We start from the raw sequence: 22,764 nt of genomic DNA, 5'->3' as shown, positions 1-22,764 counted from the left end.
CTGGCTGGCTTGCTTGCTCTCATATCTGGCTCGCTCGCTTGCTCTCATATCTGGCTCGCTCGCTTGCTCTCTTGTCTGTCTCGCTCTCTTTTATGGCTCGCTCACATATCTGGCTCACTCGCTCTCAAATCTGGCTCGCTCGCTTGCTCTCATATCTGGCTTGCTCGCTTGCTCTCATATCCGGCTCGCTCGCTTGATCTCATATCTGGCTCGCTCGCTTGCTCTCTTATCTGGCTCGCTCGCATATCTGGCTAGCTTGCTCTCAAATCTGTCTCGCTCGCTTGCTCTCATATCTGGCTAGTTCGCTTGCTCTCTTGTCTTGCTCGCTCTCTTATCTGTCTCGCCCGCTCTCATATCTGGCTGGCTCGCTTGCTCTCATATCTGGTTCGCTCGCTTGCTTTCTTGTCTGGCTCGCTCTTATCTGGCTTGCTCGCTTGCTCTCTTGTCTGGCTCGCTCTCTTATCTGGCTCGCTCGCATATTTTGCTCGCTCGCTCTCTTATCTGGCTCGCTCGCATATCTTGCTCGCTCGCTTGCTCTCTTGTCTGACTTGCTCTCTTATCTGTCTCGCTCTCACATCTGGCTCGCTCGCTTGCTCTCATATCTGGCTCGCTCGCTTGCTCTCTTGTCTGGCTCGCTCTCTTATCTGGCTTGCTTGCTAGCATATTTGGCTCACTCGCTTGCTCTCTTGTCTGGCTCGCTCTCTTATCTGGCTCGCTCGCATATCTGGCTCGCTCGCTTTCACATCTGGCCGGCTCGCTTGCTTTCATATCTGGCTCGCTCGCTCACATATCTGGCTCGCTCGATTGCTCTCTTGTCTGGTTCGCTCTCTTATCTGTCTCGCTCTCATATCTGGCTCACTCGCTTGCTCTCAAATCTGGCTTGCTCGCTTGCTCTCATATCTGGCTAGCTCGCTTGCTCTCTTGTCTTGCTCGCTCTCTTATCTGGCTCGCTCGCTCTCATATCTGTCTGGCTCGCCTGCTCTCATATCTGGCTCGCTCGCTTGCTCTCATATCTGGCTCGCTCGCTCTCATGTCTGGCTCGCTCTCATATCTGGATCGCTCGCTTGCTCTCATATCTGGCTGGCTCGCTTGCTTAATTGTCTGGCCCGCTCTCTTATCTGCCTCGCTCTCTCTCACATCTGGCTTGCTCCCTTGCTCTCATATCTTGCTCGCTCGCTGCTCTCTTGTCTGGCTCGCTGTCTTATCTGGCTCGCTCGCATATCTTGCTCGCTCACTCTCAAATCTGGCTCGCTCGCTTGCTCTCATATCTGGCTCGCTCGCTTGCTCTCTTGTCTGGCTTGCTCTCTTATCTGGCTTGCTCGCTAGCATATCTGGCTCGCTCACTTGAACTCTCTTGTCTGGCTTGCTCTCTTATCTGTCTCGCTCTCACATCTGGCTCGCTCGCTTGCTCTCATATCTGGCTAGCTCGCTTGCTCTCTTGTCTGGCTTGCTCTCTTATCTGGCTTGCTCGCTAGCATATCTGCCTCGCTCGCTTGCTCTCTTATCTGGCTCGCTCGCTCTCATGTCTGGCTTGCTCGCTTGCTCTCATATCTGGCTCGCTCGCTTGCTCTCTTGTCTGGCTCGCTCTCTTATCTGGCTCGCTCGCATATCTGGCTCGCTCGCTCTCACATCTGGCTGGCTTGCTTGCTCTCGTATCTGGCTCGCTCGCTTGCTCTCATATCTGGCTCGCTCGCTTGCTCTCTTATCTGGCTCGCTCTCTTATCTGGCTCGCTCGCATATCTGGCTCGCTCGCTCTCACATCTAGCTGGCTCGCTTGCTCTCATATCTGGCTCGCTCGCTTGCTCTCTTGTCTGGCTCGCTCTCTTATCTGTCTCTCTCTCATATCTGGCTTGCTAGCTTGCTCTCATATCTGGCTTGCTCGCTTGCTCTTTGTCTGTCTCGCTCTCTTTTATGGCTCGCTCGCATATCTGGCTCGCTCGCTCTCAAATCTGGCTCGCTCGCTCTCAAATATGGCTCGCTCGCTTGCTCTCATATCTGGCTTGCTCGCTTGCTCTCATATCCGGCTCGCTCGCTTGCTCTCATATCTGGCTCGCTCGCTTGCTCTCTTGTCTTGCTCGCTCTCTTATCTGGCTCGCTCGCATATCTGGCTCGCTCGCTTGCTCTCATATCTGGCTAGTTCGCTTGCTCTCTTGTCTGGCTCGCTCTCTTATCTGGCTTGCTCGCTAGCATATCTGGCTCGCACGCTTGCTCTCTTGTCTGACTTGCTCTCTTATCTGGCTCGCTCGGTCTCATATCTGGCTCGCTCGCTTGCTCTCTTGTCTTGCTCGCTCTCTTATCTGGCTCGCTCGCTCTCATATCTGGCTGGCTTGCTTGCTCTCATCTCTGGCTCGCTCGCCTGCTCTCATATCTGGCTCGCTCGCTCTTATATCTGGATCACTCGCTTGCTCTCATATCTGGCTCGCTCGCTTAATTGTCAGGCTCGCTCTCTTATCTGCCTCGCTCTCTCTCACATCTGGCTTGCTCGCTTGCTCTCATATCTGGCTCGCTCGCTTGCTCTCTTGTCTGGCTCGCTCTCTTATCTGGCTCGCTCTCTTATCTGGCTCACTCGCATATCTGGCTCGCTCGCTCTCAAATCTGGCTGGCTTGCTTGCTCTCATATCTGGCTCGCTCGCTTGCTCTCATATCTGGCTCGCTCGCTTGCTCTCTTGTCTGTCTCGCTCTCTTTTATGGCTCGCTCACATATCTGGCTCACTCGCTCTCAAATCTGGCTCGCTCGCTTGCTCTCATATCTGGCTTGCTCGCTTGCTCTCATATCCGGCTCGCTCGCTTGATCTCATATCTGGCTCGCTCGCTTGCTCTCTTATCTGGCTCGCTCGCATATCTGGCTAGCTTGCTCTCAAATCTGTCTCGCTCGCTTGCTCTCATATCTGGCTAGTTCGCTTGCTCTCGTCTTGCTCGCTCTCTTATCTGTCTCGCTCACTCTCATATCTGGCTGGCTCGCTTGCTCTCATATCTGGTTCGCTCGCTTGCTTTCTTGTCTGGCTTGCTCTTATCTGGCTTGCTCGCTTGCTCTCTTGTCTGGCTCGCTCTCTTATCTGGCTCGCTCGCATATCTTGCTCGCTCGCTCTCTTATCTGGCTCGCTCGCATATCTTGCTCGCTCGCTTGCTCTCTTGTCTGACTTGCTCTCTTATCTGTCTCGCTCTCACATCTGGCTCGCTCGCTTGCTCTCATATCTGGCTCGCTCGCTTGCTCTCTTGTCTGGCTCGCTCTCTTATCTGGCTTGCTTGCTAGCATATTTGGCTCAATCGCTTGCTCTCAAATCTGGCTCGCTCGCTTGCTCTCATATCTGGCTAGCTCGCTTGCTCTCTTGTCTTGCTCGCTCTCTTATCTGGCTCGCTCGCTCTCATATCTGGCTGGCTCGCTTGCTCTCATATCTGGCTCGCTCGCTTGCTCTCATATCTGGCTCGCTCGCTCTCATGTCTGGCTCGCTCTCATATCTGGATCGCTCGCTTGCTCTCATATCTGGCTGGCTCGCTTGCTTAATTGTCTGTCTCGCTCTCTTATCTGCCTCGCTCTCTCTCACATCTGGCTTGCTCGCTTGCTCTCATATCTGGCTCGCTTGCTGCTCTCTTGTCTGGCTCACTGTCTTATCTGGCTCGCTCGCATATCTTGCTCGCGCACTCTCACATCTGGCTCGCTCGCTCTCATATCTGGCTCGCTCGCTTGCTCTCTTGTCTGGCTCGCTCTCTTATCTGGCTTGCTCGCTAGCATATCTGGCTCGCTCGCTTGCTCTCTTGTCTGGCTTGCTCTCTTATCTGTCTCGCTCTCACATCTGGCTCGCTCGCTTGCTCTCATATCTGGCTCGCTCGCTTGCTCTCTTGTCTGGCTCGCTCTCTTATCTGGCTTGCTCGCTAGCATATCTGGCTCGCTCGCTTGCTCTCTTGTCTGGCTCGCTCTCTTATCTGGCTTGCTCGCTAGCATATCTGGCTCGCTCGCTTGCTCTCTTGTCTGGCTTGCTCTCTTATCTGTCTCGCTCTCACATCTGGCTCGCTCGCTTGCTCTCATATCTGGCTCGCTCGCTTGCTCTCTTGTCTGGCTCGCTCTCTTATCTGGCTTGCTCGCTAGCATATCTGGCTCGCTCGCTTGCTCTCTTGTCTGGCTTGCTCTCTTATCTGGCTCGCTCGCTCTCATGTCTGGCTCGCTCGCTTGCTCTCATGTCTGGCTTGCTCGCTCTCATCCTGCTTTCTCGCTTGCTCTCATGTCTGGTTCGCTCTCTTATCTGGCTTGCTCTCATATCTGGCTTGCTCGCTTGCTCTCATATCTGGCTCGCTCGCTTGCTCTCTTGTCTGGCTCGCTCTCTTATCTGGCTCGCTCGCATATCTGGCTCGCTCGCTCTCACATTTGGCTGGCTTGCTTGCTCTCATATCTGGCTCGCTCGCTTGCTCTCATATCTGGCTCGCTCGCTTGCTCTCTTGTCTGGCTCGCTCTCTTATCTGGCTCGCTCGCATATCTGGCTCGCTCGCTCTCACATCTAGCTGGCTCGCTTGCTCTCTTATCTGCCTCGCTCGCTTGCTCTCTTGTCTGGCTCGCTCTCTTATCTGGCTCGCTCTCATATCTGGCTTGCTAGCTTGCTCTCATATCTGGCTCGCTCGCTTTCTCTCTTGTCTGTCTCGCTCTCTTTTATGGCTCGCTCACATATCTGGCTCGCTCGCTCTCAAATCTGGCTCGCTCGCTTGCTCTCATATCTGGCTTGCTCGCTTGCTCTCATATCCGGCTCGCTCGCTTGCTCACATATCTGGCTCGCTCGCTTGCTCTCTTGTCTGGCTCGCTCTCTTATCTGGCTCGCTCGCATATCTGGCTCACTCCCTCTCAAATCTGGCTCGCTCGCTTGCTCTCATATCTGGCTAGTTCGCTTGCTCTCTTGTCTTGCTCGCTCTCTTATCTGGCTCGCTCGCTCTCATATCTGGCTGGCTCGGTCGTTCTCATATCTGGCTGCTCGCTTGCTCTCATATCGGGCTCGCTCGCTTGCTCTCTTGTCTGGCTCGCTCTCTTATCTGGCTTGCTCGCTAGCATATCTGGCTCGCGCGCTTGCTCTCTTGTCTGGCTTGCTCTCTTATCTGGCTCGCTCGCTCTCATATCTGGCTGGCTCGCTTGCTCTCTTGTCTTGCTCGCTCTCTTATCTGGCTCGCTCGCTCTCATATCTGGCTGGCTCGCTTGCTCTCATATCTGGCTCGCTCGCTTGCTCTCATATCTGGCTCGCTCGCTCTAATGTCTGGCTCGCTCTTATATCTGGCTCGCTCGCTTGCTCTCATATCTGGCTCGCTCGCTTGCTTAATTGTCTGGCTCGCTCTATTATCTGCCTCGCTCTCTCTCACATCTGGCTTGCTCGCTTGCTCTCATATCTGGCTCGCTCGCTTGCTCTCTTGTCTGGCTCGCTCTCTTATCTGGCTCGCTCGCATATCTGGCTCGCTCGCTCTCACATCTGGCTGGCTTGCTTGTGCTCATATCTGGCTCGCTCGCTTGCTCTCATATCTGGCTCGCTCGCTTGCTCTCTTGTCTGGCTCGCTCTCTTATCTGGCTCGCTCGCCTATCTGGCTCGCTCGCTCTCACATCGAGCTGGCTCGCTTGCTCTCATATCTGGCTCGCTCGCTTGCTCTCTTGTCTGGCTCGCTCTCTTATCTGGCTCGCTCTTATATCTGGCTTGCTAGCTTGCTCTCATATCTGACTCGCTCGCTTGCTCTCTTGTCTGTCTCGCTCTCTTTTATGGCTCGCTCACATATCTGGCTTGCTCGCTCTCAAATCTGGCTCGCTCGCTCTCAAATCTGGCTCGCTCGCTTGCTCTTATATCTGGCTTGCTCGCTTTCTCTCATATCCGGCTCGCTCGCTTGCTCTCATGTCTGGCTCGCTCGCTTGCTCTCTTGTCTGGCTCGCTCTCTTATCTGGCTCGCTCGCATATCTGGCTCGCTTGCTCTCAAATCTGGCTCGCTCGCTTGCTCTCATATATGGCTAGTTCGCTTTCTCTCTTGTATTGCTCCCTCTCTTATCTGGCTCGCTCGCTCTCATATCTGGCTGGCTCGCTTGCTCTCATATCTGGCTCGCTCGCTTGCTCTCTTGTCTGGCTCTCTCTCTTATCTGGCTTGCTCGCTAGCATATCTGGCTCGCACGCTTGCTCTCTTGTTTGGCTTGCTCTCTTATCTGGCTCGCTCGATCTCATATCTGGCTCGCTCGCTTGCTCTCATGTCTGGCTCGCTCGCTCTCATATCATGGTTTCTCGCTTGCTCTCTTGTCTGGCTCGCTCTCTTATCTGGCTTGCTCGCTTGTCTGGCTCGCTCGCATATCTTGCTCGCTCGCTTGCTCTCTTGTCTGACTTGCTCTCTTATCTTTCTTGCTCTCACATCTGGCTCACTCGCTTGCTCTCATATCTGGCTCGCTCGCTTGCTCTCTTGTCTGGCTCGCTCTCTTATCTGGCTTGCTCGCTAGCATATCTGGCTCGCTCGCTTGCTCTCTTGTCTGGCTTGCTCTCTTATCTGGCTCGCTCGCTCTCATATCTGGCTCGCTCGCTTGCTTTCATGTCTGGCTCGCTCGCTCTCATATCTGGCTCGCTTGCTTGCTCTCATGTCTGGCTCGCGCGCTTTCATATCTGGCTTTCTCGCTTGCTCTCTTGTCTGGTTCGCTCTCTTATCTGGCTCGCTCTCATATCTGGCTTGCTCGCTTGCTCTCATATCTGGCTCGCTCGCTTGCTCTCTTGTCTGGCTCGCTCTCTTATCTGGCTCGCTCGCATATCTGGCTCGCTCGCTTTCACATCTGGCTGGCTCGCTTGCTCTCATATCTGGCTCGCTCGCTCTCATATCTGGCTCGCTTGCTTGCTCTCTTGTCTTGCTCGCTCTCTTATCTGGCTTGCTCGCTCTCATATATGGCTGGCTCGCTCGCTCTCATATCTGGCTCGCTCGCTTGCTCTCTTGTCTTGCTCGCTCTCTTATCTGGCTTGCTCGCTCTCATATATGGCTGGCTCGCTTGCTCTCATATCTGGCTCGCTCGCTTGCTCTCTTGTCTGGCTTCCTCTGTTGTCTGGCTTGCTCTCTTATCTGGCTCGCTCGCTCTCATATCTGGCTCGCTCGCTTGCTCTCATGTCTGGCTCGCTCGCTCTCATATCTGGCTTTCTCGCTTGCTCTCTTGTCTGGCTCGCTCTCTTATCTGGCTCGCTCGCATATCTGGCTCGCTCGCTCTCACATCTGGCTGGCTCGCTTGCTCTCATTTCTGTCTGGCTCGCTTGCTCTCATATCTGGCTCGCTCGCTTGCTCTCTTGTCTGGCTCGCTCTCATATCTGGCTAGCTCGCTTGCTCTCTTGTTTTGCCCGCTCTCTTATCTGGCTCGCTCGCTCTCATATCTGGCTGGCTCGCTTGCTCTCATATCTGGCTCGCTCGCTTGCTCTCATATCTGGCTCGCTCGTTCTCCTGTCTGGCTCACTCTCATATCTGGATCGCTCGCTTGCTCTCATATCTGGCTCGCTCGCTTGCTTAATTGTCTGGCTCTCTCTTATCTTTCTTGCTCTCACATCTGGCTCACTCGCTTGCTCTCATATCTGGCTCGCTCGCTTGCTCTCTTGTCTGGCTTGCTCTCTTATCTGGCTCGCTCGCTCTCATATCTGGCTCGCTCGCTTGCTTTCATGTCTGGCTCGCTCGCTCTCATATCTGGCTCGCTTGCTTGCTCTCATGTCTGGCTCGCGCGCTTTCATATCTGGCTTTCTCGCTTGCTCTCTTGTCTGGTTCGCTCTCTTATCTGGCTCGCTCTCATATCTGGCTTGCTCACTTGCTATCATATCTGGCTCGCTCGCTTGCTCTCTTGTCTGGCTCGCTCTCTTATCTGGCTCGCTCGCATATCTGGCTCGCTCGCTTTTACATCTGGCTGGCTCGCTTGCTCTCATATCTGGCTCGCTCGCTCTCATATCTGGCTCGCTCGCTTGCTCTCTTGTCTTGCTCGCTCTCTTATCTGGCTTGCTCGCTCTCATATATGGCTGGCTCGCTCGCTCTCATATCTGGCTCGCTCGCTTGCTCTCTTGTCTTGCTCGCTCTCTTATCTGGCTTGCTCGCTCTCATATATGGCTGGCTCGCTTGCTCTCATATCTGGCTCGCTCGCTTGCTCTCTTGTCTGGCTTCCTCTCTTGTCTGGCTTGCTCTCTTATCTGGCTCGCTCGCTCTCATATCTGGCTCGCTCGCTTGCTCTCATGTCTGGCTCGCTCGCTCTCATATCTGGCTTTCTCGCTTGCTCTCTTGTCTGGCTCGCTCTCTTATCTGGCTCGCTCTCTTATCTGGCTCGCTCGCATATCTGGCTCGCTCGCTCTCACATCTGGCTGGCTCGCTTGCTCTCATTTCTGTCTGGCTCGTTTGCTCTCATATCTGGCTCGCTCGCTTGCTCTCTTGTCTGGCTCGCTCTCATATCTGGCTAGCTCGCTTGCTCTCTTGTATTGCCCGCTCTCTTATCTGGCTCGCTCGCTCTTATATCTGGCTGGCTCGCTTGCTCTCATATCTGGCTCGCTCGCTAGCTCTCATATCTGGCTCGCTCGCTCTCCTGTCTGGCTCACTCTCATATCTGGATCGCTCGCTTGCTCTCATAATCGGCTCGCTCGCTTGCTTAATTGTCTGGCTCGCTGTCTTATCTGCCTCGCTCTCTCTCACATCTGGCTTGCTCGCTTGCTCTCATTTCTGACTCGCTCGCTGCTCTATTGTCTGGCTCGCTCTCATATCTGGCTTGCTCGCTTGCTCTCATATCTGGCTCGCTCGCTTGTTCTCTTGTCTGGCTCGCTCTCATATCTGGCTCGCTCGCTCTCACATCTGGCTGGCTTGCTTGCTCTCATATCTGGCTCGCTCGCTTGCTCTCATATCTGGCTCGCTCGCTTGCTCTCTTGTCTGGCTCGCTTTCTTGTCTGGCTCGCTCTCTTATCTGGCTCGCCCGCATATCTGGCTCGCTCGCTCTCACATCTGGCTGGCTCGCTTGCTCTCATATCTGGCTAACTCGCTTGCTATCATATCTGGCTAGCTCGCTTGCTCTCGTCTTGCTCGCTCTTTTATCTGGTTCGCTCCCTCTCATATCTGGCTTGCTCGCTTGCTCTCATATCTGGCTCGCTCGCTCTCATGTCTGGCTCGCTCTCATATCTGGATCGCTCACTTGCTCTCATATCTGGCTCGCTCGCTTGCTTAATTGTCTGTCTCGTTCTCTTATCTGCCTCGCTCTCTCTCACATCTCGCTTGCTCTTATATCTGGCTCGCTCGCTGCTCTCTTGTCTGGCTCGCCCTCTTATCTGGCTTGCTCGCATATCTTGCTCGCTCGCTCTCACATCTGGCTCGCTTGCTTGCTCTCATATCTGGCTCGCTTGCTTGCTCTCTTGTCTGGCTCGCTCTGTTATCTGGCTTGCTCGCTCTCACATCTGGCTCGCTCGCTTGCTCTCTTGTCTGGCTCACTCTCTTATCTGGCTTGCTCGCTAGCATATCTGGCTCGCTCGCTTGCTCTCTTGTCTGGCTTGCTCTCTTATCTAGCTCGCTCGCTCTCATATCAGGCTCGCTCACTTGCTCTCATGTCTGGCTCACTCGCTCTCATATCTGACTTTCTCGCTTGCTCTCTTGTCTGGTTCGCTCTCTTATCTGGCTCGCTATGATATCTGGCTTGCTCGCTTGCTCTCATATCTGGCTCGCTCGCTTGCTCTCTTGTCTGGCTCGCTCTTTTATCTTGCTAGCTCGCATATCTGGCTCGCTCGCTCTCACATCTGGCTGGCTCGCTTGCTCTCATATCTGGCTCACTCGATTGCTCTCATATCTGGTTCGCTCGCTTGCTCTCTTGTCTGGCTCGCTCTCTTATCTGGCTCGCTCGCTCGCATATCTGGCTCACTCGCTCTCATATCTTACTCGCTCGCTCTCATGTCTGGCTCGCTCGCTCTCATATCTGGCTCGCTCGCTTGCTCTCATATCTGGCTCGCTCGCTTGCTCTCATATCTGGCTCGCTCACTTGCTCTCACATCTGGCTCGCTCGCTTGCTCTCATGTCTGGCTCACTAGCTCTCATATATGGCTCGCTCGCTTGCTCTCTTGTCTGGCTCGCTCGCTCGCATATCTGGGTCACTCGCTTGCTCTCATATCTGGCTTGCTCGCTTGCGCTCTTGTCTGGCTCGCTTGCTCTCTTGTCTGGTTCGCTCTCTTATCTGGCTCGCTCTCATGTCTGGCTCGCTCTCTTATATGGCTCGCTTGCTCTCTTGTCTGGCTCCCTCTCTTATCTGGCTCGCTTGCTCTCTTGAAGCAGCAAATAAACAGGTAATCTTTCTTTCCAACACTGAAACCTGGTGGTGCACTTAATATATGCTACCAGATAGGGGACATATCAGATATTAAACTGATATAAACAGACACGACATTTGATACCAGCCAAAAGGAAGAATGAGAAGTGATAACTGTGAAAGGGGAGGAACCAACGCTGTCCCCTTCACATGCACCATCACTACTTGTAGGAAGGGAGGCTGGCTGGCAGCCTCCCATACACACTCTGGCTGGGTGGCAGTCACCCACCAGTACACACAGCAGGCCATAAACCCATATCATTATTGCTAAGCAGGAAGATGGGAGTCCATTTCACTCTGATGGACCATTTTTAAATGCAATCCATAACCTGGCTTTGGCAGGAACCCTTCTTACTCCTCCTACTTGCATTTGATACTGGGTTTAGGATCTGCATAGGAAACACACACACACACACACACACACACACACACACAAGCACACACTTACCTGTGTTGCCTGCTGACGCCTCCTTGGCTGTCCCCAAACGGTATAAAACCAACAGCCACGGGAAGCTGTAAGGATAGAGGACATACCTGCATCCTATTGGACTCACTTGTCTTGGTTAAATCCAGCTTATTTGAAAACTTATGGTGCTGCTGCTTCTGATCATGGCAGTGCTGCTTCTGACAAGGCTGTTCTTTGGTGGGCCTAGGTGACATCACAATCTCCATGGTTACATACACAACAAAGGTCAGATGTTGTTTACACCTGGCCATGCCAGTGGTATTGAGTAGCATATCACAGTGCTAAGGGTCTTGGATGCAACAATCTTTCAATGGGGAATAGCCGCACTGAGTTTGTCAAGTGCACCCATGTTTGCAACTCCAACAATACACACATATGTATGTATGTATGTATGTATGTATGTATGTATGTGTATCTATCTATATCTATCTATCTATCTATCTCTTTCTCTCTCTCTATATGTATATATATATATATATAATTTTTTTTTCTTTTAAATATATATATATATATATATATATATATATGTACATATATATAGAGAGAGAGAGATGGAAATACTTTTTTAAACATGTTTTCACCTTTTTTTACCTTCTTTTTTCTTCTCTCCATGTTTTCCTTCTTTCCTCCTTTTTTCCTATGCTGCTGCTTCTTATTTTTCTTCTTTTTCAGACCCTATCATTGCACTATTGCTTATTCAATACCACCAGCAGATGGAGACACTATATTACAACATTAGTTGTGAGCAGCAGTTTGTACAAACAAATGCCTTATAGCTGATGTCCTATCCATTATTGCAATGGATGGCTGGCTGGCAACATTTGTTTTAATTATTCCAATAACACAGTACCAATGCATGGTCAATCAACAGCAATGAAGCCCCCATGTCAATTAACAAAATTCAGCACCCACTACCTGAAAGACAGCTACCTATCATGTCATGTTACACCTGCACAGGTGTGCTGGTTGCTGAGCTTATTCAATTAAAGAGGACATTCAGCAGCAGCAGTCCTGTGCCTGGTCGCTCCAACAGGGTCCAGACACAAGCAGCACCACCTATTGTCTTTTGCCTGCAGTAGGGGCCCACTGGACTAGCCAGCAAGCAGCTGCAGCAGCAGCAAATAAACAGGTAATTTTTCTTTCCAACACTGAAACCTGGTGGTGCACTTAACATATGCTACCAGATAGGGGACATATCAGATATTAAACTGATATAAACAGACACCACATTTGATATCAGCCAAAAGGAAGAATGAGAAGTGATAACTGTGAAAGGGAAGGAACCAACGCTGTCCCCTTCACATGCACCATCACTACTTGTAGGAAGGGAGGCTGGCTGGCAGCCTCCCATACACACTCTGGCTGGGTGGCAGTCACCCACCAGTACACACAGCAGGCCCTAAACCCATATCATTATTGCTAAGCAGGAAGATGGGAGTCCATTTCACTCTGATGGACCATTTTTAAATGCAATCCATAACCTGGCTTTGGCAGGAACCCTTCTTACTCCTCCTACTTGCATTTGATACTGGGTTTAGGATCTGCATAGGAAACACACACACACACACACACACACACAAGCACACACTTACCTGTTTTGCCTGCTGACGCCTCCTTGGCTGTCCCCAAACGGTATAAAACCAACAGCCACGGGAAGCTGTAAGGATAGAGGACATACCTGCATCCTATTGGACTCACTTGTCTTGGTTAAATCCAGCTTATTTGAAAACTTATGGTGCTGCTGCTTCTGACAAGGCTGTTCTTTGGTGGGCCTAGGTGACATCACAATCTCCATGGTTACATACACAACAAAGGTCAGATGTTGTTTACACCTGGCCATGCCAGTGGTATTGAGTAGCATATCACAGTGCTAAGGGTCCTGGATGCAACAATCTTTCAATGGGGAATAGCCGCACTGAGTTTGTCAAGTGCACCCATGTTTGCAACTCCAACAATACACACATATATATGTATGTATGTTGTATGTATGTATGTATGTATGTATGTATGTGTATCTATCTATCTATCTATCTATCTCTTTCTCTCTATATGTATATATATATATATATATATATATATATATATAATTTTTTTTTCTTTTAAATATATATATATATATATATATATACATATATAGAGAGAGAGAGATGGAAATACTTTTTTAAACATGTTTTCACCTTTTTTTTACCTTCTTTTTTTCTTCTCTCCATGTTTTCCTTCTTTCCTCCTTTTTTCCTATGCTGCTGCTTCTTATTTTTCTTCTTTTTCAGACCCTATCATTGCACTATTGCTTATTCAATACCACCAGCAGATGGAGACACTATATTACAACATTAGTTGTGAGCAGCAGTTTGTACAAACAAATGCCTCATAGCTGATGTCCTATCCATTATTGCAATGGATGGCTGGCTGGCAACATTTGTTTTAATTATTCCAATACCACAGTACCAATGCATGGTCAATTAACAAGATTCAGCACCCACTACCTGAAAGACAGCTACCTATCATGTCATGTCCAACCTGCACAGGTGTGCTGGTTGCTGAGCTTATTCAATTAAAGAGGACATTCAGCAGCAGCAGTCCTGTGCCTGGTCGCTCCAACAGGGGCCAGACACAAGCGGCACCACCTATTGTCTTTTGCCTGCAGTAGGGGCCCACTGGACTAGCCAGCAAGCAGCTGCAGCAAATAAACAGGTAATCTTTCTTTCCAACACTGAACCCTGGTGGTGCACTTAATATATGCTACCAGATAGGGGACATATCAGATATTAAACTGATATAAACAGACACCACATTTGATACCAGCCAAAAGGAAAAATGAGAAGTGATAACTGTGAAAGGGGAGGAACCAACGCTGTCCCCTTCACATGCACCATCACTACTTGTAGGAAGGGAGGCTGGCTGGCAGCCTCCCATACACACTCTGGCTGGGTGGCAGTCACCCACCAGTACACACAGCAGACCCTAAACCCATATCATTATTGCTAAGCAGGAAGATGGGAGTCCATTTCACTCTGATGGACCATTTTTAAATGCAATCCATAACCTGGCTTTGGCAGGAACCCTTCTTACTCCTCCTACTTGCATTTGATACTGGGTTTAGGATCTGCATAGGAAACACACACACACACACACACACACATACAAGCACACACTTACCTGTGTTGCCTGCTGACGCCTCCTTGGCTGTCCCCAAACGGTATAAAACCAACAGCCACGGGAAGCTGTAAGGATAGAGGACATACCTGCATCCTATTGGACTCACTTGTCTTGGTTAAATCCAGCTTATTTGAAAACCTATGGATCTGCTGCTTCTGCTCATGGCAGTGCTGCTTCTGACAAGGCTGTTCTTTGGTGGGCCTAGGTGACATCACAATCTCCATGGTTACATACACAACAAAGGTCAGATGTTGTTTACACCTGGCCATGCCAGTGGTATTGAGTAGCATATCACATTGCTAAGGGTCCTGGATGCAACAATCTTTCAATGGGGAATAGCCGCACTGAGTTTGTCAAGTGCACCCATGTTTGCAACTCCAACAATACACACATATGTATGTATGTATGTATGTATCTATGTATCTATGTATCTATGTATGTGTATCTATGTATGTGTATCTATGTGTATCTATGTGTATCTATCTATCTATCTATCTATCTATCTCTTTCTCTCTCTCTATATGTATATATATATATATATATAATTTTTTTTTCTTTTAAATATATATATATATATATATATATATATATATACATATATAGAGAGAGAGAGAGATGGAAATACTTTTTTAAACATGTTTTCACCTTTTTTTTACCTTCATTTTTTCTTCTCTCCATGTTTTCCTTCTTTCCTCCTTTTTTCCTATGCTGCTGCTTCTTATTTTACTCCTTTTTCAGACCCTATCATTGCACTATTGCTTATTCAATACCACCAGCAGATGGAGACACTATATTACAACATTAGTCGTGAGCAGCAGTTTGTACAAACAAATGCCTCATAGCTGATGTCCTATCCATTATTGCAATGGATGGCTGGCTGGCAACATTTGTTTTAATTATTCCAATACCACAGTACCAATGCATGGTCAATCAACAGCAATGACACCCCCATGTCAATTAACAAGATTCAGCACCCACTACCTGAAAGACAGCTACCTATCATGTCATGTCCAACCTGCACAGGTGTGCTGGTTGCTGAGCTTATTCAATTAAAGAGGACATTCAGCAGCAGCAGTCCTGTGCCTGGTCGCTCCAACAGGGGCCAGACACAAGCGGCACCACCTATTGTCTTTTGCCTGCAGTAGGGGCCCACTGGACTAGCCAGCAAGCAGCTGCAGCAGTAAATAAACAGGTAATCTTTCTTTCCAACACTGAACCCTGGTGGTGCATTTAATATATGCTACCAGATAGGGGACATATCAGATATTAAACTGATATAAACAGACACCACATTTGATACCAGCCAAAAGGAAGAATGAGAAGTGATAACTGTGAAAGGGGAGGAACCAACGCTGTCCCCTTCACATGCACCATCACTACTTGTAGGAAGGGAGGCTGGCTGGCAGCCTCCCATACACACTCTGGCTGGGTGGCAGTCACCCACCAGTACACACAGCAGGCCCTAAACCCATATCATTATTGCTAAGCAGGAAGATGGGAGTCCATTTCACTCTGATGGACCATTTTTAAATGCAATCCATAACCTGGCTTTGGCAGGAACCCTTCTTACTCCTCCTACTTGCATTTGATACTGGGTTTAGGATCTGCATAGGAAACACACACACACACACACACACAAGCACACACTTACCTGTGTTGCCTGCTGACGCCTCCTTGGCTGTCCCCAAACGGTATAAAACCAACAGCCACGGGAAGCTGTAAGGATAGAGGACATACCTGCATCCTATTGGACTCACTTGTCTTGGTTAAATCCAGCTTATTTGAAAACCTATGGATCTGCTGCTTCTGCTCATGGCAGTGCTGCTTCTGACAAGGCTGTTCTTTGGTGGGCCTAGGTGACATCACAATCTCCATGGTTACATACACAACAAAGGTCAGATGTTGTTTACACCTGGCCATGCCAGTGGTATTGAGTAGCATATCACAGTGCTAAGGGTCCTGGATGCAACAATCTTTCAATGGGGAATAGCCGCACTGAGTTTGTCAAGTGCACCCATGTTTGCAACTCCAACAATACACACATATGTATGTATGTATGTATGTATGTATGTATGTATGTATGTATCTATCTATCTATCTATCTATCTATCTATCTCTTTCTCTCTTTCTATATGTATATATATATATATATAGAGAGAGAGAGAGAGAGAGAGAGAGAGAGAGAGAGAGAGAGAGATGGAAATACTTTTTTAAACATGTTTTCACCTTTTTTTTTAACCTTCTTTGTTTCTTCTCTCCATGTTTTCCTTCTTTCCTCCTTTTTTCCTATGCTGCTGCTTCTTATTTTTCTTCTTTTTCAGACCCTATCATTGCACTATTGCTTATTCAATACCACCAGCAGATGGAGACACTATATTACAACATTAGTTGTGAGCAGCAGTTTGTACAAACAAATGCCTCATAGCTGATGTCCTATCCATTATTGCAATGGATGGTTGGCTGGCAACATTTGTTTTTATTATTCCAATACCACAGTACCAATGCATGGTCAATCAACAGCAATGACACCCCCATGTCAATTAACAAGATTCAGCACCCACTACCTGAAAGACAGCTACCTATCATGTCATGTCCAACCTGCACAGGTGTGCTGGTTGCTGAGCTTATTCAATTAAAGAGAACATTCAGCAGCAGCAGTCCTGTGCCTGGTCGCTGCAACAGGGGCCAGACACAAGCGGCACCACCTATTGTCTTTTGCCTGCAGTAGGGGCCCACTGGACTAGCCAGCAAGCAGCTGCAGCAGTAAATAAACAGGTAATCTTTCTTTCCAACACTGAACCCTGGTGGTGCACTTAATATATGCTACCAGATAGGGGACATATCAGATAGTAAACTGATATAAACAGACACCACATTTGATACCAGCCAAAAGGAAGAATGAGAAGTGATAACTGTGAAAGGGGAGGAACCAACGCTGTCCCCTTCACATGCACCATCACTACTTGTAGGAAGGTAGGCTGGCTGGCAGCCTCCCATACACACTCTGGCTGGGTGGCAGTCACCCACCAGTACACACAGCAGGCCCTAAACCCATATCATTATTGCTAAGCAGGAAGATGGGAGTCCATTTCACTCTGATGGACCATTTTTAAATGCAATCCATAACCTGGCTTTGGCAGGAACCCTTCTTACTCCTCCTACTTGCATTTGATACTGGGTTTAGGATCTGCATAGGAAACACACACACACACACACACACACACACACACAAGCACACACTTACCTGTGTTGCCTGCTGACGCCTCCTTGGCTATCCCCAAACGGTATAAAACCAACAGCCACGGGAAGCTGTAAGGATAGAGGACATACCTGCATCCTATTGGACTCACTTGTCTTGGTTAAATCCAGCTTATTTGAAAACTTATGGTGCTGCTGCTTCTGATCATGGCAGTGCTGCTTCTGACAAGGCTGTTCTTTGGTGGGCCTAGGTGACATCACAATCTCCATGGTTACATACACAACAAAGGTCAGATGTTGTTTACACCTGGCCATGCCAGTGGTATTGAGTAGCATATCACAGTGCTAAGGGTCCTGGATGCAACAATCTTTCAATGGGGAATAGCCGCACTGAGTTTGTCAAGTGCACCCATGTTTGCAACTCCAACAATACACATATATATATGTATGTATGTTGTATGTATGTATGTATGTATGTATGTATGTGTATCTATCTATCTATCTATCTCTTTCTCTCTCTCTATATGTATATATATATATATATATATATATATATATAATTTTTTTTCTTTTAAATATATATATATATATATATATACATATATAGAGAGAGAGATGGAAATACTTTTTTAAACATGTTTTCACCTTTTTTTTACCTTCTTTTTTTCTTCTCTCCATGTTTTCCTTCTTTCCTCCTTTTTTCCTATGCTGCTGCTTCTTATTTTTCTTCTTTTTCAGACCCTATCATTGCACTATTGCTTATTCAATACCACCAGCAGATGGAGACACTATATTACAACATTAGTTGTGAGCAGCAGTTTGTACAAAAAAATGCCTCATAGCTGATGTCCTATCCATTATTGCAATGGATGGCTGGCTGGCAACATTTGTTTTAATTATTCCAATACCACAGTACCAATGCATGGTCAATTAACAAGATTCAGCACCCACTACCTGAAAGACAGCTACCTATCATGTCATGTCCAACCTGCACAGGTGTGCTGGTTGCTGAGCTTATTCAATTAAAGAGCACATTCAGCAGCAGCAGTCCTGTGCCTGGTCGCTCCAACAGGGGCCAGACACAAGCGGCACCACCTATTGTCTTTTGCCTGCAGTAGGGGCCCACTGGACTAGCCAGCAAGCAGCTGCAGCAAATAAACAGGTAATCTTTCTTTCCAACACTGAACCCTGGTGGTGCACTTAATATATGCTACCAGATAGGGGACATATCAGATATTAAACTGATATAAACAGACACCACATTTGATACCAGCCAAAAGGAAGAATGAGAAGTGATAACTGTGAAAGGGGAGGAACCAACGCTGTCCCCTTCACATGCACCATCACTACTTGTAGGAAGGGAGGCTGGCTGGCAGCCTCCCATACACACTCTGGCTGGGTGGCAGTCACCCACCAGTACACACAGCAGACCCTAAACCCATATCATTATTGCTAAGCAGGAAGATGGGAGTCCATTTCACTCTGATGGACCATTTTTAAATGCAATCCATAACCTGGCTTTGGCAGGAACCCTTCTTACTCCTCCTACTTGCATTTGATACTGGGTTTAGGATCTGCATAGGAAACACACACACACACACAAGCACACACTTACCTGTGTTGCCTGCTGACGCCTCCTTGGCTGTCCCCAAACGGTATAAAACCAACAGCCACGGGAAGCTGTAAGGATAGAGGACATACCTGCATCCTATTGGACTCACTTGTCTTGGTTAAATCCAGCTTATTTGAAAACCTATGGATCTGCTGCTTCTGCTCATGGCAGTGCTGCTTCTGACAAGGCTGTTCTTTGGTGGGCCTAGGTGACATCACAATCTCCATGGTTACATACACAACAAAGGTCAGATGTTGTTTACACCTGGCCATGCCAGTGGTATTGAGTAGCATATCACAGTGCTAAGGGTCCTGGATGCAACAATCTTTCAATGGGGAATAGCCGCACTGAGTTTGTCAAGTGCACCCATGTTTGCAACTCCAACAATACACACATATGTATGTATGTATGTATGTATGTATGTATCTATCTATCTATCTATCTATCTATCTCTTTCTCTCTTTCTCTCTTTCTATATGTATATATATATATATAGAGAGAGAGAGAGAGAGAGAGAGAGAGAGAGAGAGAGAGAGAGAGATGGAAATACTTTTTTAAACATGTTTTCACCTTTTTTTTTAACCTTCTTTTTTTCTTCTCTCCATGTTTTCCTTCTTTCCTCCTTTTTTCCTATGCTGCTGCTTCTTATTTTTCTTCTTTTTCAGACCCTATCATTGCACTATTGCTTATTCAATACCACCAGCAGATGGAGACACTATATTACAACATTAGTTGTGAGCAGCAGTTTGTACAAACAAATGCCTCATAGCTGATGTCCTATCCATTATTGCAATGGATGGTTGGCTGGCAACATTTGTTTTTATTATTCCAATACCACAGTACCAATGCATGGTCAATCAACAGCAATGACACCCCCATGTCAATTAACAAGATTCAGCACCCACTACCTGAAAGACAGCTACCTATCATGTCATGTCCAACCTGCTCAGGTGTGCTGGTTGCTGAGCTTATTCAATTAAAGAGGACATTCAGCAGCAGCAGTCCTGTGCCTGGTCGCTCCAACAGGGGCCAGACACAAGCGACACCACCTATTGTCTTTTGCCTGCAGTAGGGGCCCACTGGACTAGCCAGCAAGCAGCTGCAGCAGTAAATAAACAGGTAATCTTTCTTTCCAACACTGAACCCTGGTGGTGCACTTAATATATGCTACCAGATAGGGGACATATCAGATATTAAACTGATATAAACAGACACCACATTTGATACCAGCCAAAAGGAAGAATGAGAAGTGATAACTGTGAAAGGGGAGGAACCAACGCTGTCCCCTTCACATGCACCATCACTACTTGTAGGAAGGTAGGCTGGCTGGCAGCCTCCCATACACACTCTGGCTGGGTGGCAGTCACCCACCAGTACACACAGCAGGCCCTAAACCCATATCATTATTGCTAAGCAGGAAGATGGGAGTCCATTTCACTCTGATGGACCATTTTTAAATGCAATCCATAACCTGGCTTTGGCAGGAACCCTTCTTACTCCTCCTACTTGCATTTGATACTGGGTTTAGGATCTGCATAGGAAACACACACACACACACACACACACACACACAAGCACACACTTACCTGTGTTGTCTGCTGACGCCTCCTTGGCTGTCCCCAAACGGTATAAAACCAACAGCCACGGGAAGCTGTAAGGATAGAGGACATACCTGCATCCTATTGGACTCACTTGTCTTGGTTAAATCCAGCTTATTTGAAAACTTATGGTGCTGCTGCTTCTGATCATGGCAGTGCTGCTTCTGACAAGGCTGTTCTTTGGTGGGCCTAGGTGACATCACAATCTCCATGGTTACATACACAACAAAGGTCAGATGTTGTTTACACCTGGCCATGCCAGTGGTATTGAGTAGCATATCACAGTGCTAAGGGTCCTGGATGCAACAATCTTTCAATGGGGAATAGCCGCACTGAGTTTGTCAAGTGCACCCATGTTTGCAACTCCAACAATACACACATATATATGTATGTATGTTGTATGTATGTATGTATGTATGTATGTATGTATGTATGTGTATCTATCTATCTATCTATCTATCTATCTCTTTCTCTCTCTCTATATGTATATATATATATATATATATATATATAATTTTTTTTTCTTTTAAATATATATATATATATATATATATATATATATATATACATATATAGAGAGAGAGAGATGGAAATACTTTTTTAAACATGTTTTCACCTTTTTTTTACCTTCTTTTTTTCTTCTCTCCATGTTTTCCTTCTTTCCTCCTTTTTTCCTATGCTGCTGCTTCTTATTTTTCTTCTTTTTCAGACCCTATCATTGCACTATTGCTTATTCAATACCACCAGCAGATGGAGACACTATATTACAACATTAGTTGTGAGCAGCAGTTTGTACAAACAAATGCCTCATAGCTGATGTCCTATCCATTATTGCAATGGATGGTTGGCTGGCAACATTTGTTTTTATTATTCCAATACCACAGTACCAATGCATGGTCAATCAACAGCAATGACACCCCCATGTCAATTAACAAGATTCAGCACCCACTACCTGAAAGACAGCTACCTATCATGTCATGTCCAACCTGCTCAGGTGTGCTGGTTGCTGAGCTTATTCAATTAAAGAGGACATTCAGCAGCAGCAGTCCTGTGCCTGGTCGCTCCAACAGGGGCCAGACACAAGCGACACCACCTATTGTCTTTTGCCTGCAGTAGGGGCCCACTGGACTAGCCAGCAAGCAGCTGCAGCAGTAAATAAACAGGTAATCTTTCTTTCCAACACTGAACCCTGGTGGTGCACTTAATATATGCTACCAGATAGGGGACATATCAGATATTAAACTGATATAAACAGACACCACATTTGATACCAGCCAAAAGGAAGAATGAGAAGTGATAACTGTGAAAGGGGAGGAACCAACGCTGTCCCCTTCACATGCACCATCACTACTTGTAGGAAGGTAGGCTGGCTGGCAGCCTCCCATACACACTCTGGCTGGGTGGCAGTCACCCACCAGTACACACAGCAGGCCCTAAACCCATATCATTATTGCTAAGCAGGAAGATGGGAGTCCATTTCACTCTGATGGACCATTTTTAAATGCAATCCATAACCTGGCTTTGGCAGGAACCCTTCTTACTCCTCCTACTTGCATTTGATACTGGGTTTAGGATCTGCATAGGAAACACACACACACACACACACACACACACAAGCACACACTTACCTGTGTTGTCTGCTGACGCCTCCTTGGCTGTCCCCAAACGGTATAAAACCAACAGCCACGGGAAGCTGTAAGGATAGAGGACATACCTGCATCCTATTGGACTCACTTGTCTTGGTTAAATCCAGCTTATTTGAAAACTTATGGTGCTGCTGCTTCTGATCATGGCAGTGCTGCTTCTGACAAGGCTGTTCTTTGGTGGGCCTAGGTGACATCACAATCTCCATGGTTACATACACAACAAAGGTCAGATGTTGTTTACACCTGGCCATGCCAGTGGTATTGAGTAGCATATCACAGTGCTAAGGGTCCTGGATGCAACAATCTTTCAATGGGGAATAGCCGCACTGAGTTTGTCAAGTGCACCCATGTTTGCAACTCCAACAATACACACATATATATGTATGTATGTTGTATGTATGTATGTATGTACGTATGTATGTGTATCTATCTATCTATCTATCTATCTATCTCTTTCTCTCTCTCTATATGTATATATATATATATATATATATATATATAATTTTTTTTTCTTTTAAATATATATATATATATATATATATATATATATATATATATATACATATATAGAGAGAGAGAGATGGAAATACTTTTTTAAACATGTTTTCACCTTTTTTTTACCTTCTTTTTTTCTTCTCTCCATGTTTTCCTTCTTTCCTCCTTTTTTCCTATGCTGCTGCTTCTTATTTTTCTTCTTTTTCAGACCCTATCATTGCACTATTGCTTATTCAATACCACCAGCAGATGGAGACACTATATTACAACATTAGTTGTGAGCAGCAGTTTGTACAAACAAATGC

At 47.5% G+C, this 22,764-nt stretch overlaps 1 pseudogene; it reads right to left on the bottom strand.

Annotated features, from left to right (window-relative positions):
• Positions 1 to 15,129: 15,129 nt before the first annotated feature.
• Positions 15,130 to 15,232, bottom strand: LOC130337351 (U2 spliceosomal RNA; annotated as a pseudogene).
• Between the last annotated feature and the right edge of the window lie 7,532 nt (positions 15,233 to 22,764).

The sequence above is a fragment of the Hyla sarda genome, unplaced genomic scaffold (genome assembly GCF_029499605.1).
Source record: "Hyla sarda isolate aHylSar1 unplaced genomic scaffold, aHylSar1.hap1 scaffold_495, whole genome shotgun sequence".
Lineage (NCBI taxonomy): Eukaryota > Metazoa > Chordata > Amphibia > Anura > Hylidae > Hyla > Hyla sarda.
The sequence above is the reverse complement of the archived record's forward strand: the minus strand, read 5'-3'. Positions and strand labels throughout refer to the sequence as shown.